Genomic DNA, 10,821 nt, shown 5'->3' with positions numbered 1-10,821 from the left:
TTTTCCATTGTCGCCTATTGCTGATGTTCAACAAGAAAAGGAGAATTCAGTCCAACTGTAATTAAGTCTCAAATACACTTAATATCCATGCAAGAATAATCACTGACAAAATACTATGAGAACCAATTAGATTTGTCATCCTTTCTCCCCTTACCTCACACGTGATTTCCCCACTCCCAGCCTGAGCCCCATCTCTGTAACTTTCACCCTTCCTGACAACCTAAGTCTCCCTGTAGCTCTGTTGTAGTTACTTTGGCTAGAGTGGGTTTGACATCTGTAACCTCCATAAAGCAGTCCATAGCACATATTTACTGACTAAACAATGACAATTCTTTATGCCTTAGGCTCCTTCTACAGTAGATCCCCAATACAACCCCTCCTGCGTGATCTGTGTGAGGAACACTCATGCCCTCAGCAGACCCTGGACCCCACTAACCAAAGGGTCTCACAGAATCATTGTGTGTGATGAAATATGACTTTGGGGAAGAAGAAAATGGAAAAAGAAAAGAGCTTTCTGTTTTCTGTTTATATCCTAAAAAAAAAAAAAAAAAAAAAAAAAAAAAATAATTATTAACACCCCCCTTTTTTTTTTTTTTTTTTTTTTTTTGAAGATCTTAATGTGTGGCATGGTTAACAAAAACTAAAAGCATGGGAAAAAATTCTTTGCCTTCATTCCCATCACACACAAACATTTGAACAAGGGAAAGATGAAGATGTGATCTAAAAATGATAGACTGCATCTGTAAATCATCAGAGGGAATCCATCATCCTGCAGTTCAACCACCCATCTCAACAAACTGGCCCCATACACATGGCACAGAAATACAGTACAAACAGAGAAATGATGAGCAGACCAACATTTGTAAACAGATATTTATCTCTTTCCATGGATTTTATATTCAGCAAAACACATTTGGTGTAAAAGAACAACATCATTCTGCTTCAGTTTTCAGAAGTAACAGTATACATGCAGAACCAAAACAGTATTCTCGTAACTAAAAAAAAAAAAAAAAAAAAAAGTTCCTTAAATGTAAGTTCAAAAAAATTCACTTAGCCATTCAGAACTCAAACTTATTAAGAAAATAAAATGTTTAAATCAAGGGAGTAAAAATGTATTTACAAGGTTATTGTGATGGAAATCAAACAGACTTGTCTGAGATTATTTCATATTTAAACCTGACTTGAGATGTACATTTTTAGTTATGAGCTTATATCTCTTTCCTTTTCAGCAAAGCTTTCAAATATTAGAAGACTGTGGAGACTGTGATTGTATTTTAAGCATTTGGATTTAGCCTTGGCTATCAACTCTCCTCACAAACAACACTTTAGCAAGACATGGCACCACATCCAAATGAGGAAAGGATAGGAGGAATAACTTTAAAAAACAGCCACAGAAAATGGAGATTAAGTCTGACCACGCATGAAATGTGTTCATATCTAGTATTTGTAGAGTGATTTTCTGAAATGTGACTCCAGCTCTGGAGTACATAGGTTTCATGCAACTGCAATATCAACAACACAGCGGAAATTGCAGAAATGTGCAACAGCCCTCAGACCTTTCCTGCCAGATTAAATTTGACCCTTAGTCAAACTCTGAGATTAAACTCTTGAAATCAATTGGAATTTTGCTGGCAACAGCAGGAGCCAGACTTTCACCTGGTCAAAATCCATGGGATTAAAGGAATGAAGATCTAGGTGCTGCAATTCAGATGAAGCATGGAATTACTTGAATGTAGGCAGATTTCCTTCATTTTACTGGACAATAAGAAAACAGAAATAAAGACCAATTCCATTTCAGAATTACTTGAGAAAATTTATAACTTTCTCATCAGTGGGATGCATACCACTTCTGTGTAAAACTGGGGTCTATAGGTGCAGCCAAAGCATAATCTTCTTGTAGAAAAGGAAAAGGGACCAGATCACCAGCCTGAATATAAATGCTCAGCAGAGTGCTTAAAATAAAATATTGCAGAGAGAACCATAAAATATATCATTGCTACATCTATAGCCAATAGAAGAGCTTGGTCTGAATCACTCCCTTAAAAAGAGAAAGGGTGCTTGCAGCTGCATAGTCTCAATCGAGGCCCCGAGGATCTAGAGTGCATTCCTTTTTCCCTTTGTTGAAAATGGCCTCAATTTGATGTACATCCAGGCATGCTGTAAAAGCTTTCACTCGATGGGGGTGGGAATGGTGGACATTTGGAGATGAGAAGTTCTTCTGGAATGTTTCTCTTTCTTATGCCAGCTGGCTGAGGGAAACTCTTAAATCCAATGTAGTCGCTGAAGGCTTCTGGCTGGCAAATTAATTTGTCTGTAGGATACTTCAGAACAAATCTCAAGGAACACAAAGGACTGGCACAGAACTCTTTACTATGTCAAAGATGAAGAAACAAATCCAGTTTGGGGGGGGAAAAAAAAAAATGTTTAAGCAATTTTAAACAGCAAACAATTTTTGAAAGATTATAGACAATTAATAGTAATGCAAAGAGAATTTAACACTACAAAAACTATTAAAATCTTGCCAGTGAAACTTCCTAGCCTATTTTATTTTGTCAAAAAAGATAAAGATATGAATTGACAGTCTGGAGATATGAGATGAGAACCAAGAGAAAGTAAAAGGATAATGAGGATCTCCTCCAGTTCATCGCACTGCTTAGAAGCAGGGGGTTTTCCCTGGGATTTGGTCTTTCTGTCCTCCTAGTTTTACTCCATCTCACATGAGGAATATGGGCAGAACTCCAAACCCATGACACAGTACAAAGAATGATTATTCACTTAGGCCAAGGGAAAAGTCAAGCCTCTGAATTAGGACAGACAGTAGCTTGGACTAAGAACAACTTAAGGATCTCTGATCCTTTTTCCAGTATTTCACTGGCAGTGTCTTTCTTTACCACTTGGGACGTCTGTGTGGAAAAGCAGCTGATCAGTTTTTCCACTTTTAACTCTGTCAGATAGTGCTGTATAGTGAAACACACATAAAACTCTGTGAGAATTTTTATAGTACTTTTTAATTAGTTATACCCTGCCATAGCCTGAGGTGTGTGACCTTGGTTTTGTATCTCTTTGGAACATAAACACCCACTACCCTACAGATAAGATAGTATAGACAGACATTAGATGAAAAAATGCTTTATTAATGCACTGGTAAGTTTCAGGGACCTTGCAAAGAACCAAAGCTCTAATGCAGGTCTTTTGATCTCCTAAATATCTTTTGAGATCTTCCAGTCTGGGAGCAGGACTGATTTCCTGGGGAACTGCAGGAACTTGCTGTGATAGGACTTGGGGACAAATTAATAAAAAAAAATAATAAAAAATATAATTAAGAATAGAGTGAAATGGTTATATGCATGGACGGAATAAGCCTCACAATTTCTGACTGGTAAGCTTCTGTGCAACACAGCAGATTATTTTTTTTCATATAGCATTAGCTGTTTTCTATGTCAGCACATCTATGCTTGACAACTGAATGCATTATTCTATTATTTTCACAAGACAGATTGATATTCAGTAAGTTGACTGGCAGATTCAAGCCTGTCCCAGCTTCAGTGGAATAAGTAACTTTGATTGTCTTGTCTGACTGTAAATCATTAATAGCTGAATTTCTCAATCCAGGGAGCTCCAGTTTGCAAGGCACCAATGCAAATCCCATTATACAAAAGGATGACTCTGTAAAATCTTTGTAATTCCTCAAACTTGGCCATCTTTTCACCTTGATTTGCTGTGTAGTTTCAACACTGATGCTCTCAAGGGTGATTTCATTTGTTCATTTCCATCACTGTCCATCTTTCTGGTTTTTTTGGTTGGTTGGTTGGTTGGTTGGTTTTTCCTGGTGCTTCTTATTCTTTCTGTATCTTCTGTGCTAAGAAGTACAGAATATTCTGTTACTGTGCATGAACTGAGCAAGAGAGGACTGAAGTTGACTGCCAAGACATAATAGTTCTGAGAAACTCAGAAAGAGATCTAGCATTCATCTGCTTTTGAAAACAGGGATAGCCAATAAGGGGAAATGGAATTACCCATCTTAAACCTTGGGAAAATAAAATAAATAAATAAATAAATAAATAAAAAGGAAAAGAATTAAAGCATTGAATTATCATCACTTTCTTTTCTCTCTCTACACAAAAAGGGTGTTTTCTATTCTCTTTTTTTTTTCCAAGTTACTCAATGTTTCTCTCTCACAGCCCTACTGAATGCCTAGAGGAAGAAAACGTATATTTAAGAGCAAGTAAAAGATTCTCATAAATCACACCAAGAGGTTAAGAAAATCATCAGCAATCATGACAGAAACATGATGGGACCAACACAATCAAAAGGCACAGTCATGAAAAAAAATGAGTTATGTGAATTAAAGGAGACAGGAAATATTTCAGATATTAATGGGTGCAATAATATTAAAGTATTACAATTTTCATATACACCTAAATATTTTTTTAAAAAGATCAGGACTTCCATATGAAACATGATGTTATTAACAGTATCAGATTATTTACTAGAAAGAGAATTGTCCATTTTAAACTTTTAGCAGTTCCCAATTTATTGTTAGTAAGCATGTTATGTTTATTAATGGAAAAGCAGCTGTAATTAAACCAGAAAATTTTTGTTCTGTTGTAGAAGCCACTCGAATGCAGTACACTACTCAAGCTGCATTTAGGACTTAGTGTAAGGATCCTTTTCTGAGCAACTTTTGCAAAGCAAGAAATTTGTTCAGGAGAGGAACACAGTATTAAAATCTCCTTAATTGCAGATTGAAAACCTGCACTTTTAAAGTCTTACCCATTTGCACTTTTCTGAATGGCTTGTTTGAAACCTCGTGCCTCCTGCTGATGTCTCTTTATGGCCTTAGTAAGTCATCACAGCAAAGTAAGGACTTATTCCCATTACATTGGTTTTACCATAAAAGTCAGTCAAAGAAACTCTCTAAGACTCAATTCCCCTGCCAGCTGGAGTCCTCCCTGCCACTGGCGTTGTTCCCATGACAACTTCCTCACTCATCATCCGATCCCTCCGACCCGGAGGGCTCACGCCTGTGATTCTGAGGTCGTTGCCTCAACTCTGGAGCTACTAACATCTCTACAACAATATTAAATGAGTAGTAAGGAAAATATATACATAATCCAAGTAAATAAAAATAAATAAGTAGTCCCAAATTCCAATATCCAAACCAAAATTCAGTTAGCCAAGTTGGGGACTCCAACACTGTTTTCAAACCAAATGGGTTTGAGCAGGCGCAATGGGGACTCTAACCTCCTGCAGACTCAAACCCCAGCCTGGGTCTTAAACTGAACCCTGTGTAGCTTTTGGTGAGTCTTAAAGGCAGGTAACCAAATTTTCCAAAAGAATGCCTTTGTACTTACAAAACTGTGGTCTTCGCTCAGGGGCTCTTTGGCCTGGGGATCGGGGTCCTCTCTGAGAATCCCTCAGTGTCGGCTGAGGTTCCACGATCCCAGGAACTGTCAAGGCTCAAGAGCTAAATCCCCCTTGGGTTGCCAAAACTGTTACCACAAAGTCTGTCAAAGAAACTCTCTAAGATTCAATCTGGATTTTAAGAAAGCAGGCATTCTTTAATTGGGGCACCAGACATACAAGGATCACTCCACCTAGTGTGCAGGCCGAATTGTAGAACATACACAGCCATTAGATTTCCGAGAAATAATCGACATATTCATACTATTTCCCATAACTCGTTAAAATATGTAAATATCCCTTACATGTGCGCAATTGTTTCTACTGGTGGTCTTTTGGGGGTCTCTGGTGGTCATCAATAGTCTTCCTTGCTATGTTTGCTGCTTGAACCCAGTTCTTGTTCATGCTCAGCCCACCTCAATCTGTCTTACCTTGTTGTTCCAATTTAGGGGTGCATACTAAGCTAAGTCATTTACATATTGAAAGACATGCATAGCACAAGTCCCCCTTTACAGGTGCATCCTCCAGGCCTAGGTTATCTTGCCCCCTTACCCCGTCCTAGGATACAATTCGGTATGACCTTACAGATAAGGCTGACTAGCAAGTAACATACAAACATACCAGCATCAGACATATGAAGTTTCCGGTTTTCCTTCTACCTAACTAAATATAGTAAAATATTACAAATTCGGTCCTATTATTCTATCAGGAAGAGAACCTTATGTCCTTCTGACTCGGTATCACTGGTTATAACAAGCTTGTAAAATTTCAGATAATAAATCAGCTTTAGCACAGAATCCAACAGGATGTAGCCAGGTAGGTACCTGCAATCTGACAGCTAGATTCAATATATGCATTTACAATATATACATTTTGATTTTTAAGCCCACCTCCTTTGTCCTGAAATTAAATGGAACCTGAGACAAAATAAATAAATAAATAAACCACTCAGGTGGTAACATTGTCCTGGTTTTGGCTAGGATAGAGTTCATTTTCCTCCTCTGGTATGGTGCTGTGTTTTGGATTTAGGATGAGAATAATCCTTACAGCACACTGATGTCTTTGCAGGGCAGTGTTTACTAGTGTAAGGTCAAGGACAATTCAGCTTGTTATTATAATGCCCAGCCAGCAAGGATGCTGGGGGTGCAGCAGGAGCTGGGAGGGGACAGAACCAGGACAGCTGACCCAAACTGGCCAAAGGAGTATTCCATACCATCTGGCATCACACTGAACAATTAATATGGGGGGTTGCTGCTTGGGGGCAGGCTTGGCATCGGTCAGCCGGTGGTGAGCAATTGCATTGTGCATCACTTGCCTTATACATTCTATTATTATTGTTGTTACTGTTATTATTATTATCATAATCATTATTTCTCTTCCTTTTCTATCCTATTAAACAGTCTTTATCTCAACCCACGAGCTTTTTTTTTCTCCTCCAATTCTCTCCCTCATCCCACTGGGAGAGGGCAGGGTTAGCAAATGGCTGAGTGGTGCTTAGCTGCCTGCTGGGTTAGACCACAACATCTACAGCAATGCAAAATACCAGCTTCCTGAAATAAAAGCATGCAGAAACCTCAGGAGGCTCCAGCTGAGACAGTATGGTGCATGCTGCAATCTGAGACTCTTTAGAAGTACAGCTGCACATCTGTAGTTATCAAACTGCCACTTTTGCTGCCAAAAGGGAGAAGACAGGCAGAGCCCTGCACACAAAGCTGCAGCAGACACCTTCCCCTGTACCTGTTTCAGGCTGGGCTCCAGTAAAGGCAGAGAGCACTCCAGTGGGAGCTTTCTGCTGTTTGTCCTGCAGCAGCAAAAACTAACCCCTTGGATTACTTAGCTCTGGGGGTACCTGGCATGCAGGAGGCACAGCCTGATCTCTGGGGGCTTGAGGAAAGCCCACTCTTCCAGTACAACGCCCTAGTCCATTCTGGGTGGTGCAGGGTGGTGGCTAATTTCTGCTGGCTAATCAGTTGTCAGCCCCCTCCCAGCCTACCCAGCTTAATCAGTCCTGTCCAGACCCTGGTCAGCTCCCTGACTACAGGGAATCCCCTGGGCATTTCAGATGTCACCGTGACTTTCCAACACATTGCCAAGTGTATCTGCTCAGGAGACAAAACCCCAGGTTTAATAAGCCACAGTAATCAAATCAAAATTTAATGAAAAAAATAATTTCAGCAGTAGCAGCATATTAATGAAGAAATCAGTAAACTTGCCAAATCTTTAAATATATTTCACACTCACAATAAGTCTAGATTTTGAATGCTTTTAGGATCTCCACAAGCTTCTTATTAAGTAAAAATGAGGTTGCAGATTCATTGCAGGCATACTTTCCCTTTTTTATACATGAACACTCTCAAAGGAGATAGTTGATGAGCAGAAGTTCACAGTCACAAGTGTCATCAATACTATCACAATATGTAATAAAATAATAACTTAATAACATAACATTTATTGTAATTAAAATCAGCATTGATTTCAGTCTTCCCTAAAATTGGAGAGCTTCAAATCAAGATACAGGTCTGAGGATTCACAGAAGGATGGAGTCTTCAATATGCCTCAGACTGATCCAATTGGTGGAGTGAAATTGAAAAGAGCTTTCTAAAAGTTGGTAAAGCTCATTGAGAACAGCTGCAATTTATAAGATCAACAGCCAATAATATCTGAAAAAGTACAATGTTCTCAACTTGTTTACTAAATAAATAAATGTGAATTGTCTATAGGTGTCTACATTTTGAGAGGTGACTTTAAACACTATAATCATGATCATGCCAAACTATGGTGCAGCTGGTATTTGAAAATCATCACAGCACAGGAAGAAATTTTCTATTAACGTCAGTGTTTCAGATGGAAAGCATGCCTGCAGGAGTGGACATGGAAGCAATTTGCTTTGAAGCTTCTTCACTCTTGGACTCAAAGCACACAGAGAACCCACAGCAAGTCCATGTTGTCAACTGTAGAGTGGTGTTGTGTCCAAAGTCTACCTTAGCAGACAGAGCAAACCAGCAGGACCAGACCTGCACAGTGTAACAGTTGGTGTAAAGAACCTGGCATCATCGTTATGCGTATTTTAACATGTGGCATCTGGGCACAGAGTATTCCATACTCTTGGGACTCCTTCAGAGGGGTCCCAAAGACCAAACACTCATTTATTTGCCAAAGCACATGTATTCCCACTTACTTTCATTCAGAAGGAATCCAGCTGATGTTCTCTGAGGCCACTGCATGATATGAACTGAAGTGCTGAAATAACAAGCTAACAGCAGGTTTGATGGTCAGGTGTCATGACTGTAGTAGCAATGCTTCAAGAAAGGTGTGGGGTTTTTTAAAGACAAAAATTATTTTCCAGCCACTATTAGACAAAAATTTAGTAGTGTTCCTTCCTAAAGATTAGCGTAGCTTTGCGAGAATTTATTTTAAAAAACAATATGAAGTTTTTTTCTGTAATACCAACATAAACTTGATACATAGATTTACCACTTGTTTATCTAGTAAAACAAATGATCTGTCATTCAGCCCCAGATGGTTGCAACAGAACAGTACATTGCTGGCTGATGCTCTACAGCACAAGAGTGGGTTTTATGAAAGTGATTTGTGTGCACATCTGCTAAATCACAAAACCAGTAGTACTGGAGGTTGTGGATAAAGCACTGCAGGCTGGGTGCAAAGCCCCTTGTGGGGTGCTGGCAAATATGGAAGACAAAATGTCCAGTGAAATCTATGTAAAAGGCTCCCTCATTACCTCTTAAGATCAAAATATGAGCTTTACATCTTATTTAGAAGATGACTTTATTATCACCAGAGTGGGATAATGGTTCAATTGAAGATCAGCCAAAGGGCACTTATTGAAACCATCAGAATCACCTCCTGTGTCACCTTAAATTTTCCTTGGAATTATCCCAGCCAGTCCCAGTGAGAGTTTAACACTGCATCGGATATGGGATCTTTATAGCCCAAGCTGGTGTGGCAGCTGACCGTGATAGTGATGTTTCAGAGAAGGCAGATTTAGAAGATAAAATGCATAATCCAAGACAGTAATAAAGGAGCTTGCTCTTTTTAATAAGAAGCACAGAATTTCCTGTGCTAAACCAAATTAGTAAGGGATTTCCATCTGGGAGACAGTGCTGTGCTTTATCCATGTTATTCTAACAACAGTCAAATCACATATTTACAGTCAGAATGTTGCCTGAATACTATCCACAATGAAAATTATGCTTTCTCTTTGTAACAAGACATGCTGTTCTTCAAGGCATAATATGTTGCAATAGTACTTCTGCATATTTGAACATTTTAGTTGCCATCATGTATGGACCATTGCTATTTTTCTTGCAAGACAGAATAGAAACAGGTGCTGCTGCTGAAAATACTTTTTCCTAATGTGTCTTGAACCTGTTCTACTTGCTTCCGTTTCACTGAATCATTATCTGACATCGATAGCCCCCAAAACATTTATGCTTCTCTGGATAGAATTCCTACTCTGCCTATCCAATTTCTAAGTCGTAGGTCTTCTTAGCCTATAAATAACTAATCTATTTTGAATTTATTTTCTAATATTTGGATATATTACTATTCACATTAGGAATAGAGTACAGAAAACTATTATCTTCCCTAACTTTAGTAAATATTATACGGATGGTCCCTGTGGAAAGAGCAGAGGCACATGCCCTTTACTAATTAGTCCATCTGGCTGGAGAGTAAGATAAAAGAGAGCTTAAAAGATAGCTGGGAAACTTTGTCTTTACTGTCACTTGTTCTGCAGAAGGAAATACTGGTTGCTTTCTCTTGTTATTTCTAAGGAAAGCAGGCTTTCAGACTCCAAAACTAGCACTGTCAACCTTCTATCACAAGGACTAAATCAAATACCAAGGAGCACTGTATGCATAATTTTGACTGTTGTGACCTAAGTGATACCACAGCTGTAGTTGTTATAAATGGGCACTGGCATATAGCTTCAAAGACTCCACAAACAAAACCTGACATATAAATGGAAAAGACATTGGTAATTGCAGCATGTCTCAAAGTACAAGGGGTATCACATAGCTCATGTCTTATGCACTAGTCTTTGCTACATCTGTAAGGGGGGATATTACTACATTGTTAGAAAATAAATCAGGTATTTCTGAAAGACTCCTTCATAAAAGGAAAAAAAAAAAATGTATTCAACTGACAAAAATAAATCTTGTACTAATTATTCAATTTCAGACTGAAAATTGGGTGAAAAAGGGATTTCTCCTTTATAAACATATTAAAATAATTATTATATTTTTATTATATCAATTTAATGGTCCATGTACTGTAGCTTTCTCTGAATATAGCATCACATCTAAGAGAATTCATACATTTGTGGAGTATATTGCCCAGGATGGAGATTTTATTCTCTCATTCACCTTCCAGGGCTTGTTAGATTGCTTGACAGGCTCT

At 38.5% G+C, this 10,821-nt stretch overlaps 1 long non-coding RNA gene across 1 annotated transcript; it reads right to left on the bottom strand.

Annotated features, from left to right (window-relative positions):
* Positions 1-859: 859 nt before the first annotated feature.
* LOC118161426 lies at positions 860-5,622 on the bottom strand. Its single transcript, XR_004748017.1, has 2 exons — positions 5,355-5,622; positions 860-2,365 (listed from the first exon to the last, which is right to left on the bottom strand). It is a non-coding gene; the product is annotated as an uncharacterized LOC118161426 (long non-coding RNA).
* Positions 5,623-10,821: the final 5,199 nt, after the last annotated feature.

The sequence above is a fragment of the Oxyura jamaicensis genome, chromosome 2, assembly GCF_011077185.1.
Source record: "Oxyura jamaicensis isolate SHBP4307 breed ruddy duck chromosome 2, BPBGC_Ojam_1.0, whole genome shotgun sequence".
NCBI lineage: Eukaryota > Metazoa > Chordata > Aves > Anseriformes > Anatidae > Oxyura > Oxyura jamaicensis.
Note: the sequence above shows the minus strand (reverse complement) of the source record. Positions and strands in the feature narration are given on the sequence as shown.